Here is a 14,294-nt window from a genome sequence, read left to right as displayed (position 1 = left end):
GGCGGAGCTGCGTTGCTGTCGGCGGTGGAGCCCGTTCCCGTAGGAGTCGGCGGAGCTGCGCTGCGCAATCAAAGTTAAGGGTGAAGTCCGGCTCTCGTAGGAGTCCGGATGGAGCTTACCAGCAGTTGATACTGAGAGCGGAGCCCGGCTCCCGTGGGAGTCCGGGCGGAGCTGTGCTGCTGTCGGCGGTGGAGCCCGGCTCCCGTAGGAGTCCGGGCGGAGCTGCGTTGCTGTCGGCGGTGGAGCCCGATTCCCGTAGGAGTCCGAGCGAGAGCTGCGTTGCTGTCGACGGTGGAGCCCGGTTCCCGTAGGAGTCCGGGCGGAGCTGCGCTGCAATCAAAGTTAAGGGTGAAGTCCGGCTCTCGTAGGAGTCCGGATGGAGCTTACCAGCAGTTGATACTGAGAGCGGAGCCCGACTCCCGTGGGAGTCCGGGTGGAGCTGTGCTGCTGTCGGCGGTGGAGCCCGGCTCCCATAGGAGTCCGGGCGGAGCTGCGTTGCTGTCGGCGGTGGAGCCCGATTCCCGTAGGAGTCCGGGCGGAGCTGCGTTGCTGTCGGCGGTGGAGCCCGTTCTCGTAGGAGTCCGAGCGGAGCTGCGTTGCTGTCGGCGGTGGAGCCCGATTCCCGTAGGAGTCCGGGCGGAGCTGCGCTGCAATCAAAGTTAAGGGTGAAGTCCGACTCTCGTAGGAGTCCGGATGGAGCTTACCAGCAGTTGATACTGAGAGCGGAGCCCGGCTCCCGTGGGAGTCCGGGCGGAGCTGTGCTGCTGTCGGCGGTGGAGCCCAGCTCCCGTAGGAGTCCGGACGGAGCTGCGTTGCTGTCGGCGGTGGAGCCCGGTTCCCGTAGGAGTCCGGGCGGAGCTGCGTTGCAATCAAAGTTAAGGGTGAAGTCCGGCTCTCGTAGGAGTCCGGATGGAGCTTACCAGCAGTTGATACTGAGAGCGGAGCCCGACTCCCGTGGGAGTCCGGGTGGAGCTGTGCTGCTGTCGGCGGTGGAGCCGGCTCCCATAAGAGTCCGGGCGGAGCTGCGTTGCTGTCGGCGGTGGAGCCCGGTTCTCGTAGGAGTCCGAGCGGAGCTGCGTTGCTGTCGGCGGTAGAGCCCGATTCCCGTAAGAGTCCGGGCGGAGCTGCGCTGCAATCAAAGTTAAGGGTGAAGTCCGACTCTCGTAGGAGTCCGGATGGAGCTTACCAGCAGTTGATACTGAGAGCGGAGCCCGGCTCCCGTGGGAGTCCGGGCGGAGCTGTGCTGCTGTCGGCGGTGGAGCCCAGCTCCCGTAGGAGTCCGGGCGGAGCTGCGTTGCTGTCGGCGGTGGAGCCCGGTTCCCGTAGGAGTCCGGGCGGAGCTGCGTTGCAATCAAAGTTAAGGGTGAAGTCCGGCTCTCGTAGGAGTCCGGATGGAGCTTACCAGCAGTTGATACTGAGAGCGGAGCCCGGCTCCCGTGGGAGTCCGGGCGGAGCTGTGCTTCTGTCGGCGGTGGAGCCCGGCTCCCGTAGGAGTCCGGACGAAGCTGCGTTTGCTGTCGGCGGTGGAGCCCGACTCCCGTAGGAGTCCGGGCGGAGCTGCGTTGCTGTCGGCGGTGGAGCCCGATTCCCGTAGAAGTCCGGCGGAGCTGTTCTGATGTCGACGGCGGAGCCCGACTCCCGTAGGAGTCCGGACGGAGCTGTTTCTGATGCCGATTCGTTGAGGGTTTCAGCTGTGGATATTTTATACCCAACATGATCCAAATCAACCCAACAGCTCATGTTTTGGAAAAAGCCTGAATGTTTCATGCACTCTTCAACTAGATGAAAAAAGATATCATGAAAAAGGAATATTAAAGGATCAACATTAAATATTCCAAAAAAACAAGGATTGACATGAAAATTAAGCATAATTCTAATCCACCTCTAACAATCTAAGAGCATTTGACGTTAAATAACTATTTCTGCAACTTCTGTCTAACGTTAAATAACTATTTCTGCAACTTCTGTCTTGGTCTCTTCCTGATCGCTCATTTTGTACAATACACTGAAATAATTTACAGCATAATTCAATAAACACACCATAATTAAACTTTATTTTTACCAGCAAAATGTGCCTTTCTTGGTGGTAGTGGGGATTCAATACCATCAGCTGAGATGTTCATACAACCAGCCAGCAATGAAATTATCACATTGCACAAAGATAGACACTTCAATAGTTGCCAGCCTCTAACACAAGCATCGGATTGGACTGGTGAAGCCCCACTTCAGCAAAAGTGCAGACTAAAGTTTGAGGCATGAAATGAACTCGTTTAGAAAGAGGTTGATGATTCCAAGTTTTGGCACCCTTTGGTAGGCAAAGCATCATAACTCATTAGCTTATTCACCCGGACTGGTCAACTAATGTACCGACTTGGTCTCCACATAGTGCCCTTGAAATGTTTCCAGTTCTAGAAGATTAAAGAGAACAACTGCAAGACAGAAGCAGAAAATGACTGCTGTTAAGGTTCAATAGAATAAGAATATGGATCAGAACAAAAAGAACTAACCTGGAATGTTATTCTCCTCACAGAATGTAATTGCTGTCATATCCATCGCAGTAAAGCCCCTAGAAACCAACTCCCTGAATGAAATGTGCTCAAACACGGCATTATTGCTGTTTCTGGAATGACAGTCATAAACACCATCTGCAGTAGTACTTTTAGAACAACTTCTGCATTTACTGCCCCACGGACACAAAACATTAGAGAACTTGACATCAAGCCAAGGTGAGTAGAGGAGAGGAGAGGAAGGGTGTGCACGAACTTTCAAATTACGATAGCCAAATTTTGAGAGTTTTTTCTGTTATGTATATAGGAACATACTTTCAGAAGCTCTCAAGGCAGCTGCTGTGTCATTGCTGAAAAGTGGATTTCCTGTCCCAGCACCAATTCCACCAAATATAACAACTCTTCCTTTTTCAAGATGACGGATAGCACGTCGCCTTATGTATGGTTCTGCAATCTCTTGCATCATTAATGCAGTCTGTACACGTGTTTCAATGCCTGTCTTCTCCAATGATGCTTGAAGCAACATAGCATTCATTACCGATGCCATCATACTGTCATATCTCACATATAATGAAAAGGTTAGCGAAACTAATCTCTGGGAATTAAGAAGCTTTCATATCTTAGTCTTGCACTGGCAGAGAGAAACAATGCGTCAAGCAGCATAAGCATTCTAGCATATTTGTGAAAAGGCATACAACATCCCTCAGATAACATAGGTTCTGCAGTTTAATTTTCTTGTTTGATGGCTTTGTTAATTATCCTGTACACAACCAAGCGGCTTTGTTTGCAAATTCTCCATGTCACCAATCTGTGCTGTAATGTCTCATCAGATAGTGATTCTCCTTTAACCATTTTTATTCAGGGTGAAGTTTAGGTATGATCCAAGTACCATCATGATACTGCCAATTGTGTTGGCACTCATTTTGAACTGAGATGACTGCAACAAGTGACACGTGTCCTCTAAATTATAGGTTGACAATGATAATTGGTCTTCTAAATTTTGACGACATGTCAACAATGAAAGCAAATCACATCAGCATTTGCACAGGGGTCACATCATCAAACCATGCAACCTGGTTAGCACGAAAACCATGCCCTTTTCTTCAAGCCATCCACATGAAAATTTAGAAATCTTCATGAAGGTGGATCACAAGTTTTCTGAATGTTTATCGTAACACCCTTTGTTACCATATGTTGCTTCCACAGTCATTTGTATGGCCTTATCTCACTTGTTTCTTATCTTGCCAAAGGCTTGTTTGTCAGAAATATCATAACTTGATTTCTTTTGACATGTCAGCTACAGATACCGGTTTATCTTTATGCTTGTGACCCCATCCTGAGCTGTGCATAGTCACATCATCATAGCTCATCCTACAAACTCAATACCATAGCCAATATCCATCAAATTTTAGTAATATTTGTTAGTCATTGAACTATCTTCTCTTTGTTTCTTATTCCCCAGTCCATCTATTTCATGGAAAATTCTCATCATGTGATACACCGTGAGTTTGGGGATTGAGGGTTTGATGGTATCTGAAGTCAGTGAAGCAAGCATATATCATAATTTATAACAATAGCAACTGTTTGTTGATCAATTCTTTCTGGTAACTTTCAACATGGCCTACATGCATAAAGTTTGTGAAAATTACATGTAATATGGTGGAAAATTCTTAGGTATGAATTTGTCAAATACCCATTACTGGATTGGTGAAATAATCTCCCTCTCAAAAAAAATATATATTTTTTTAACCAACGTACAAAAGAGAAAAAAAAAATTTGTTGCAAATAAACAAGATATTGAGGAAAACATATTTCAATATACTAGGTGTAAATCTAGCATCTTGACTCCATTCCCAATGAGAAATACTCTAAAACTCACTTCTCATAATTCAGAAAACAATAAATTGATCAACTATAAATTCACATCAAAAAAGACTTATACTACCACCTTTTTTATTTAGAATGCATTTTTCTAAGGGAATTTTGCAGAAAGGATACATTGCATATGTGTTTTGCAAATCTGGAGTACTTTTTTTCTGCAAGAATGATCCATTTTTAAAATTTTCGGATGCTTTAGCCCCGGGCTGAATAGATACACTCCAGCCCATGAATGTGCCTTGCACGTTCAACAAATATGTGCATTCAATAATAAAAATTTTGTGCATTCATAAAAAGGAAAAAGTGCGTAAACTATCAGAAATATTTGCATTGACTCTACTTGAACATGCAGCAGAAATGTATCAATAACATTTAAACATGCAGCAGAAATAAATCTCTGTAGGCAGAGGCAAACACATCCAAAATTTGTAAAACTAGGTCACTATTGCAAACAGGTAAATAAATAATTAAAAGAGGCCTGAATATGCAAAAATGGAAACTAAGTGGTTTTTTTTACAAAAAAAAACTTTTATTAATAGTTTATTGATGGAGAAAGTATTTACACATAGTACACAGATAAACCAACAGCAAGCTATGATAGCAGAATTCTACAATTAAAAAACAAAAAAACAAAAAATGTTGCATTAATACTAATTATAGAGAAGGAAATGCAATACCTTATTTGGTATGTTGTAGCTCTATCGATGCCAGCTGCAGCTACCCAGGTGTCACTATAAAAGAAATTTCTACCTCCGACAACAACTGCCACCTAATAAACAACACAAACCAGGATAGCACAATGGAATATAACAAATTTAGAAGCTGAGTCACCGGATCAGAATTGCATTAATATTCCACTAGACGTCAAGAACCGAGAATACCTCCACACCGACACGGCTGGCCATTGCAATTTCCCTTGCAATCAGCATGGTTACCTAAAGAGAAAGAGCAAAATCCAACTTTAGGAATAGATCTAGTGCAGTTCATCCTGGTGTATGACTGTATCTATCCGACAGACGAAAAACAGTTCTGTGCTTCAGCCTTAAAAGTAAGACAGAATATAACCAACCTTCGGGTCAACATTCTGGGGACCTGCCCCAACTAATGCAGCACCACTAATTTTCAAAACCACTCTCTTCCACCTTGGATTTGTTAATGATTTCATTTTTGAGTTATTTGTTAAGTTTACGTGGCCAGAAGCAACAAGTGAGTATCTGCACATGCAAGTATAATCCTGTTTGAGAATTTGCCTATGTACATATACATATATATATACGTATGTAAATATATCTTGCTGACATACAATCAAAACAAAATTGGCATTAGTAGACTACTGAGAAAGTAAGGCATCCAACACAACCTAAACTCACTGCATGATCAATGTTTCCCTGCAAATAAAACAAAAAATTGTAAACTTACTTCAAATAAGTACTTTTCTTTCATTGTATATGGTAAGAAAGACGAAGGGCTATCTAATTCTTAGTTGCTCAAAGTGGGAGGCATGCAGGAGCAGGTCTTGATACATCTGTATTCTACGACCATTTGAAGTGATGAAGCACTCAAGAAGCAGGTGAAGCTTCAAGTTTCTGGAAGCTTGGAAAAAGGGTTCTGGCAAAAATTTCCTGCTACTAAGATCTAACTAAATGTTGAAGGTATCGAAATTCTAGCATCGTCACAGAACACGTGCAGCTTGTCACAATTTACAACCCCTGCTGATGCACACATACAGCTTCCCTACATCTAAGGAAGACTCCATTGACTCCAAATTTGCCAAAAAGATTCTTTCATTTTTAAAGGCGATATATTTTACCATCTACCAGAACTGATAAAACATACAACATTAATACCATCTCTACTGGCATCAGAACTCTATGTTTGCAAGGTTACAAATTAAGTTGCATAGTGAATGCACAGATAGAAAAAGACTGAATTATAAAGCACATGCACTAGGCAAACACACTCCTGATAATATGACTGACCATAAATTGGTAACAACCAAAAGCTAAGAACATATCCACTGTCTACATCTATGCTAAAATTTGGTGCAGTGCAAGGACAGACTTCTGATGTTTCTAGAATCCAGATCATATCTACCTTCAAACCTTTAAAAGCGAGAACATAAGCATCACTTATACTTTAATCAAGGAAGGACCAATTTCAAAGATATAAGTTAGCATCATCAGGAATACTTAAAATTGGGTATATGCTTACAATGATATAAGTTTGCCATCAAATAATAGCAACAAGTTTCAACAAGGGATGGTATGACATCCACAGCAAGACTCTGCATTCTTTAGTGTAAGAAGTATTAGCCAAAGAGGGACACAGAAGTGAAATTTTCTTTCAAAAGGTGTGAAAACGTACAAAAGATAAAATGGAGATTCTTACAAACATTTCATCCCAAGCCAAATTCCATTCTTGGCTCAGTCCACGAGAACAAAGGCTCTGTTTGGTTGCTAGAAAAGTGAACGAGATGAAAGTTTGTTAGAGATGAATCTTCTTTCTAGTTGTTTAGAGGTAAAAGAAAATCACAAAGAGAAAATTAAAAATAAAATATCGGGCCAAATTTATCTCTCACAACCCTAAAATTTTTCTTCTCTATGGTAGCAATTTTGAAAGAAAACAAAACACAGACAAATGGCTCAAGATAACTTAATCATATCTTAATCACCTTCTCAAATAACTTTCTTTGCAATTTTCTTAAACCAAACATGAAAAATACTCAATTTTCTTTTCTTTTCTTTCCTTTTATTTACTTTTCTTTCTCATGATTTATCCTTCTCTTTGCGACCAAACAGAGCCAAAGTGAAACATAGCAAGTCTATTTGTCTCAGATGCATTATTACTGAACCAGGTGACCAACAAAAATTTTCAAGATGCATACTCCCATCAGCTACTTAGAATGTTCCAAATTCAACTTCAACAAAAAGATTGTGGTTAAAATTTTAGCTGCCAGTTATGACTCTAATGCACAAAACAACAGCCTTCTATGTCTTGCTTCTATCTAAGCCAAAAAAAGAAAAGGTGCCAAAATAGCAAATCAGCAGAATTACTGACCTATGAACAAAGCACAATTTGACCGCCCAGCATTAACTGCATATATTATTACAAAATAATGAGTTGCTAATATGACCTCCAACAACCACATCAATAGGGAACCATCTGATCTTTACCCACATGCCACTTCAAATTTAAATTTCAAATTTTGAATTGCTCCCTTAAGAACTCATCCAGATATAGGTCGTCATGTATTGAAATTTGAAATAAGTTTCAGTCAGGAACAGCACCAGCCCAACCTTGAGCAATCAAAAACATCAACAAAAACATACTCTGATGAGGTTTGCAAAGGTAAAATCATGCAACAATTTACAGAGACTGTGTAACCACAAACAGAATATCCAAATAGCATTATTTTCTAAGAATTATCAAATATATAATATCTAGAGGATCTGATGGAAACAGCCACCTTCCATACTGGTTTCCACCACATTAGAGTTACAGCAAGCAAACAAGACAATATGCAAGCTTTAAGTCTCTGAAAAGCAAGCAATGAATCATGAGCAGAAGAGTCTTTACCTAATGAATGTGAATTTTTTTTAGTTAAATAGAAATTCACTATAAAAATGTAATTGCATTCCCCTCTCACTGGTAGTTCAAAATCAAATGTGTCCCCATCATATATAGTTAGGTTGGCAATGGATCAGGTTTGACTGGGTTTTGAACAAATGAACATAGTAACACATAAACCTTGATCTAATCCCGACATCAATTGGTTTCGGCTGCCAACCCAATTAAACCCAATCCTATTGTGAATTACCAATATAACTAGAGGAAATGAAGATCCTTTTGCTCCATTTCTACTTTTTAAAAGAGACTTGTCACTCTTCAAAAAGATTATCCGATGGTTCATGACCCAATATTACTCCTCCCAGCTAAAATTTTACCCTCGTAACTTGGAGTTGGGTAAAAGCTACAATCCATGCCAAGCTGTTTAAAATTCATGTAAAATCTGACCTACCTGATCCAAATTGAAAACCCCTGGAAGATGGCAACTTACCAAGCTAGTAAAGTGGTTGGCAGTTGTAACAGATGACCTATGATCAAATCCCGCCATCACTGGGGTTTGGAGGGTTACGGGTATTTGGGAGAGGACTGTCGACATTGGGTAGCCCACTGCCTACGGGCCCTTTCTACCAGAAAAAAGAAAAAAGAAAGGAATGGAAGAAAAATCCTTGACATAAACCCAGCCAAAACATGAACAGGTTGGGTAAGATTTTCAGGTCAGGTTAGTCTTTTGTCATCCCTAATACATAGTCAAACATCGCAAGTGTGATGCATGTGGTTGGTTCAAGAGTAGGGAATGTTTAACAGATGCCTGTAAATTCAAAAACTGACAACTTGTTTCACTCTTAAAAGAAAGACAAGATAAAAAAAACCATAACAAAGTAAAACATTCCTTTAGGGAAAATGCATATTTGATGGATACTTCTGAAACCACTAACTAAGACGGGGAATTTGATAGATGCCCATGATCCTAGTAACTGACAAATGTTATATGGAACATGCCGTGCACCAACAAAATTTTACTTGGGCATGCAGAATGCGTGTAACTAATTCATGAGGAAGGAAAATGTGATGGATGTCTGTAGATCCAAGAAAACCATAACATGGCACTTATCATATGCCACAAGTGTGATTGATTCAAGAGGGAAGCAACATAGATGGTTGTAATTCAGTCTCTCTTCTTTGTTTAAAGAAGAAATCAAGAGGTTAGTATTTGCTTAAAAAAGTTTCTATAAAACTAAGCGCTTTCATGAAAACACCAAAGCACTCCATTGTTCATTAAAGATTGTCTTTAAATTACTAGGTGAGCCATCCACCAACAAACACAAGCCTTTGCCATTATAATAGAAGAGTTTCACCATCAAGATTTGGTGTACCAATCAGTACCAATGCAAACCAATCATACCGTACCATACAAATATTGAACTAATACACGGTATGGGGTGCATGCCAACACTCGGTATGCTGAAGTGACAGTCAAACCAGGCATATCGGTATGGCAATAGGATGGTACCAATATGAAGTCTAGTACCAAGATGGCGAACTTTGTTCACTATTATTAGCAATGTACATAATCAGAGATAACACACCTTCTATGTGAATTCTGACAATTATTTAATAGTGAAAGTGATGACCACACCCCAAACTGTCACAATGTCTTCAAGATGTGACTAAAATATGGAGCATAAGCATTGCACATGGAAGTAAAACAAATTTATTTTAATATATTTTTAAGATAAATCTGTATTATGCATCTTATTTTTGTTAAAGCTTTGACTTGATTATTGATATAAAAGATAAAACTAAAAATAATAAAAATAAACAAGTGTCAAACTTTTGAATTATTGATTGGAGAGAAAGATGACGGATGATGGAGATTCAGTGGGATCAGGTTATTGTATAGGGAAAATAGAGATAGAGGGAAGAAGTTGACTACATAAAGAGAGATTAGTTAGGATACGGATAAAGGAATTTGGAGCTAAGATGTGGGCCTTGGATGAGATAAGGATCAGTTAATTGTATGCATATTTTACTTTTTGATACAAACCATGTTAATAATTGTTATATAATAAAATTTATTCAGTGAATCAAATAATATTTCACATGTGGACAAAATTAACATGCCCAAGAAGCCCTCGAACACTCTTTTTATATAGTATAGAGTAATACATAACCAACAATATAATAGGAAGGATGTGATCATGACTTTTTATTTTCACAATAGTATGTTTCAAAGGATTGAACGAGTAATCATGAATTGACTGGAAACAATTTCCTTTGATGTTCTCTGAAATTTTAATTTGTAAGTCTAGAACCTGTTTCACTATCACACAGTCCCCCTATCATGTCTCTTTTCTTATCACAAACCCTCCATTTTTTTCCTTTCTATTGTCTTCATTCTGTTGTAACAGATTCTCTTACTTTCTTTTATCTATCAATCAAGCAGCCAGGTCACCTCCACTATTCTTTTTACATTTCTTAATTGACTCTTCTAGCTGTTGTCTCCTAGATTTTTTTCATCTAGCCTGTCTCCTTGCTTTTATTTTTCTCATAATGCATTATATATGCCAACACATCAAACCTGCAATCTTTCTTCCTCTTTTTTCCTTCTTCTTAGTTCTTTTTTTTTTTTGTTTCATTTTCTTTGAAGGCAGCAGCAGCAATTCATTGAGTTCTCATACCGGTGTTGCCTCCCAGCAAATGAGGAAATGTTATTGCTCCTCTCCATATCTTACCTATTTCTTTCTTTTCTCCATCATTCTATACTCTTCTTCCCAAATTCCCGGTTTCTTTCTTCCCTCATCAGCACATGTCAAGCAACAATATCAATGCAGGAAAAACCTACTCTAAGATCAACTCATAGCAACTGACAGTAATGGCAACAGCCTACAGAAGCACCAGCAACCAACAAAAATTAAAATATCTAGACCACCATTTGCAACTGTTTAATGAGAAAATCTCTTAGTGTACATTGTTTTTGGACTAAAGGAGTTAGATGGGTTGGCAAAAGCTTAAAATATTTAAATCCATTGGTCTCTATTCATTTAATTTTGACTAGGTTACTACGACAACTTAAATATCACATTGTCATGGCATTAATTCCATTTTAGAGGCCAAGGCATCTCTGTACTCCTGTGTTGCATCACATTCAGAGTGAACCATCCCCTCCTCAACCCTGCCCCACCTTTTTTTCCAAATCCTGATTGAGCTACAGCTGCTTTCCACACATGGCTATTTTGTTGAATTAAAAGAGTTCTCCATCTGCCTCCAAATATAAAACTCAATGTTTTGCTAGAATCTAATAATATGTCCTCCCATTTGAAGACATGTTCATTCCCCTCTTCATCATGACATACATCATCTCCCTCTGCTAAGTGCAAGTAGTATATTCTTTTATTTCTGTTCAGATCTTCAAAATCCACACTTCTTTTTATGGTTTATAATCCAATCAGAGGAACCATCATGATTAATTCATGATTATAACATCCAATTCATTCATATAGTCTGGGGACTTCCATAACATAGACTGGTTGCTTTAGTTCATCAAAAGGGACTGTTCATTGCCTGCTTAGGGCTCCTAGAAATCCCAGTAAAATTCCACTGCAGCTATAGATCACTCGATGCCCAAATCTCATCTGGAGAGAATAAATAATGATTTTTTGACTCAGTACACTGGAAATGCTCATGAAAGTCTACCTTTTGCCCTTTTGGCAGCTCAATTAAACATCAGAATCTAATCTCTCTTTCGATGGAAGGAGAAATGCGGGATTTTTACTGAGGAAGCATTAGATAAAACAATCCAGAATGCACGAACAAAGAAAGAAGTCAAATTAAACATCGACGACATAGAGAAGAAAAGGGGAAGAGGAAGAACGGACCTTTTCATCTGCCTCGTGACCACAGCGGAGCCACATATGGCTCCAGACTTGTCTTCATCGGCAAGAGCCTTCGAGGAGGATGAGGACCCGACAATCTGCTCCATCTTCTTGAACCAGGGCCAGTGGCTGATGGCAAGGCCACCGCTGCTGAGGCGCTGGCACTCGACCTTGTAGCGCTTCTTAAGGTTGTCGATCTTGTTCTTGCACTGCTCCACGCTCTTGCCGGCCTTCTGCTTGTCGCAGCGGTCGCTGACAATGGTGGCGACGTCCTCCCAGTCCCTCCCCCGGAGGTTCCCCCGATTCAGCTGCACGTACCTCTCCGTGTACGCATCCAAGAGGCTGCCGATGGCCGTGTCGCTCCACTCCTCCCGGTCCTTGCGGTAGTCCCCAGAGGAGGACATGTGTCGGCCCTTCTTGGCCACGCTGTTGTAGCAGTAGGGCGACTCGCCGTCGCTGAGATCGTCCCGGTCCTTGCGCTTGGGGTCCAGCCGGGAGGCCGGCGGCGGGCCGTGGTGTTGGTGCGGGTGGGGGTGGATGGAGGACGTGGCGGCCCCGCGGGCCTTGTGCTCGGGGTTGTTGTCGACGTCATCGTTGTCGTCGTCAGGCTGCGGAGGCCCAAAGGGGTTGGCGTCGTCAGCGAAGCAGTGGTGGTGGTGGTGGTGGGGATGGGTGACTTCCGGAAAGGCGGGGGTGCCCCCGGGGCGATTGGAGGCGTCGGTCTGGCCGAAGGCCTCGCCGAAGTCCTCGGGGTCCTCGTGGCCGGCGCTGCCCCCGCCGGCGACCCCTTTCTTGGGGCTGGCGATGGTGGCGAGGGGGAGAAGCGGGCGGGACGGGATGTGGAGTGGACCCTTCGTCACGTAGCGGTGGGCCGCCGCGAAGGTGCCCGCCTGCTGGTGCTGCGGCCGCGGTGGCGGCGGCGTGGGCTGGGACTGCGCTTCGTCCCCGAGGAGGGCGAAGTCGTCGTCGCAGGAGGCCATGAGGACGGTGGCGGCGTTAGGGTTAGGGTTAGGGTTCCTGGATCCCAACCAGGCGGGGTCAGACGCGACGGGACGGGAGGCAGACGACGTTAGTAGCAGCGAGCCGGATCGTCCGAGGGAGGCCGCTTAAATGGGTAACGGTGGGAGCCGCCCGTGACTTATTATCTACGGAACCGTGACGGGAAATGACGGCTCCGTTAAGTAGGCCTCACATGTTTTCAGGGCGTGGGGCCCCGCAACGCAATACGGACTGCCCAGCATTCTCTCTATCTTTTCCTGCGAAAGAAAATCAAAATCAAATTAAGCAATAATAAGGCATTTTCTCAACGAATGTATTGTATTTGAATTAAAAAACTTAAGATTATATTCAACTAGGACTGATTTTATAATTTACCATATTTTTCTTTATATCAGTGTTAAAGAATAAATCTAAAAATTAAAAACTCCTTAGAGTCATTAGTTTCATAATTAAAAATTAAAAAATATATTATCTTTTTTATTTTTATAATATATTTTTATTGATAAATATTATACAGGTAAGTAATACAAATTCAATAAATTAATCATCAAACAAATCAATACACATCTTCAAATAAATTGATACATAGTTGCCAAAATATAGAGTTTATTAATACATAATGTTGATGCTAGTCTTTTGATGGAGATCGGATGACAATAACTTACCTACAAAATAAGTCCCTGACTGGAGTTGACTTTAGTGAAAATTCTCCAATAATCAAGTCACAAAACTAAGGAATAGAGGAGGAGGAGCGAGAAGTGGGAGAGAAGTGGTTGTCTATCTCGAGAGTCTCCTTTAGCCCTCCATTTATAAATGAGGGTGGAAGTATCGTGACGAGCCTAGAGAATCTTGTTAGTGTTAGGTTATCAAACAAGATGTATTTGTTATATCTTGCTTTATCTGAAAAGATATGTTATTATCTTTCTTCTTTATCTACTCATGGCAAGCTATCCTGTGGACTCTGAAATTTTTTTGACTGATATAAATCGAACAATAATGTCACACATAAATCTTTTCTGTTATTGTCAGCTTTGGTTGATCTTGAAAATACCTCGGATCGACCAGTACTAAGTTTGAACAGGACAGAGGTTCCTTGTGTGTCGGCTCCAATCGAAGAAAGAATTTTTTATCTGTATTATATGCCACCCTACTCTCGAGTCCAAGCTAGAATTAGGTCAAATATAGTATACTAGGTCGGTTTGCTTGGTCCTGCAACAGACATGTGACATGCCTCCATTCCTTTAGATGAAGCATCATGCACGCCTTTCTATGCTAGACGTAGCATTAATCCATTTGATTGCCATCTACAGGGGATCAGTTTAAGCCATTAAAAAACACCAGGTGTCATCACACCACTTGGTTGGGGCTAACTGAATCAACATGCCACTTGTATCATTCAAGGACTTAATAAATAAGCTATCCATGGGAAGTCAGTTTGGCCAACCAAGTGGTGCCAAGTGGCAACCATTCA

At 41.7% G+C, this 14,294-nt stretch overlaps 1 pseudogene; it reads right to left on the bottom strand.

The window, feature by feature from the left end:
- Positions 1 to 1,908: 1,908 nt before the first annotated feature.
- On the bottom strand, positions 1,909 to 13,002 carry LOC140851603 (uncharacterized; annotated as a pseudogene).
- Between the last annotated feature and the right edge of the window lie 1,292 nt (positions 13,003 to 14,294).

The sequence above is a fragment of the Elaeis guineensis genome, chromosome 9 (genome assembly GCF_000442705.2).
Source record: "Elaeis guineensis isolate ETL-2024a chromosome 9, EG11, whole genome shotgun sequence".
In the NCBI taxonomy this organism is placed as follows: Eukaryota; Viridiplantae; Streptophyta; class Magnoliopsida; order Arecales; family Arecaceae; genus Elaeis; species Elaeis guineensis.
This window is presented reverse-complemented; position numbering and strand designations above follow the sequence as displayed.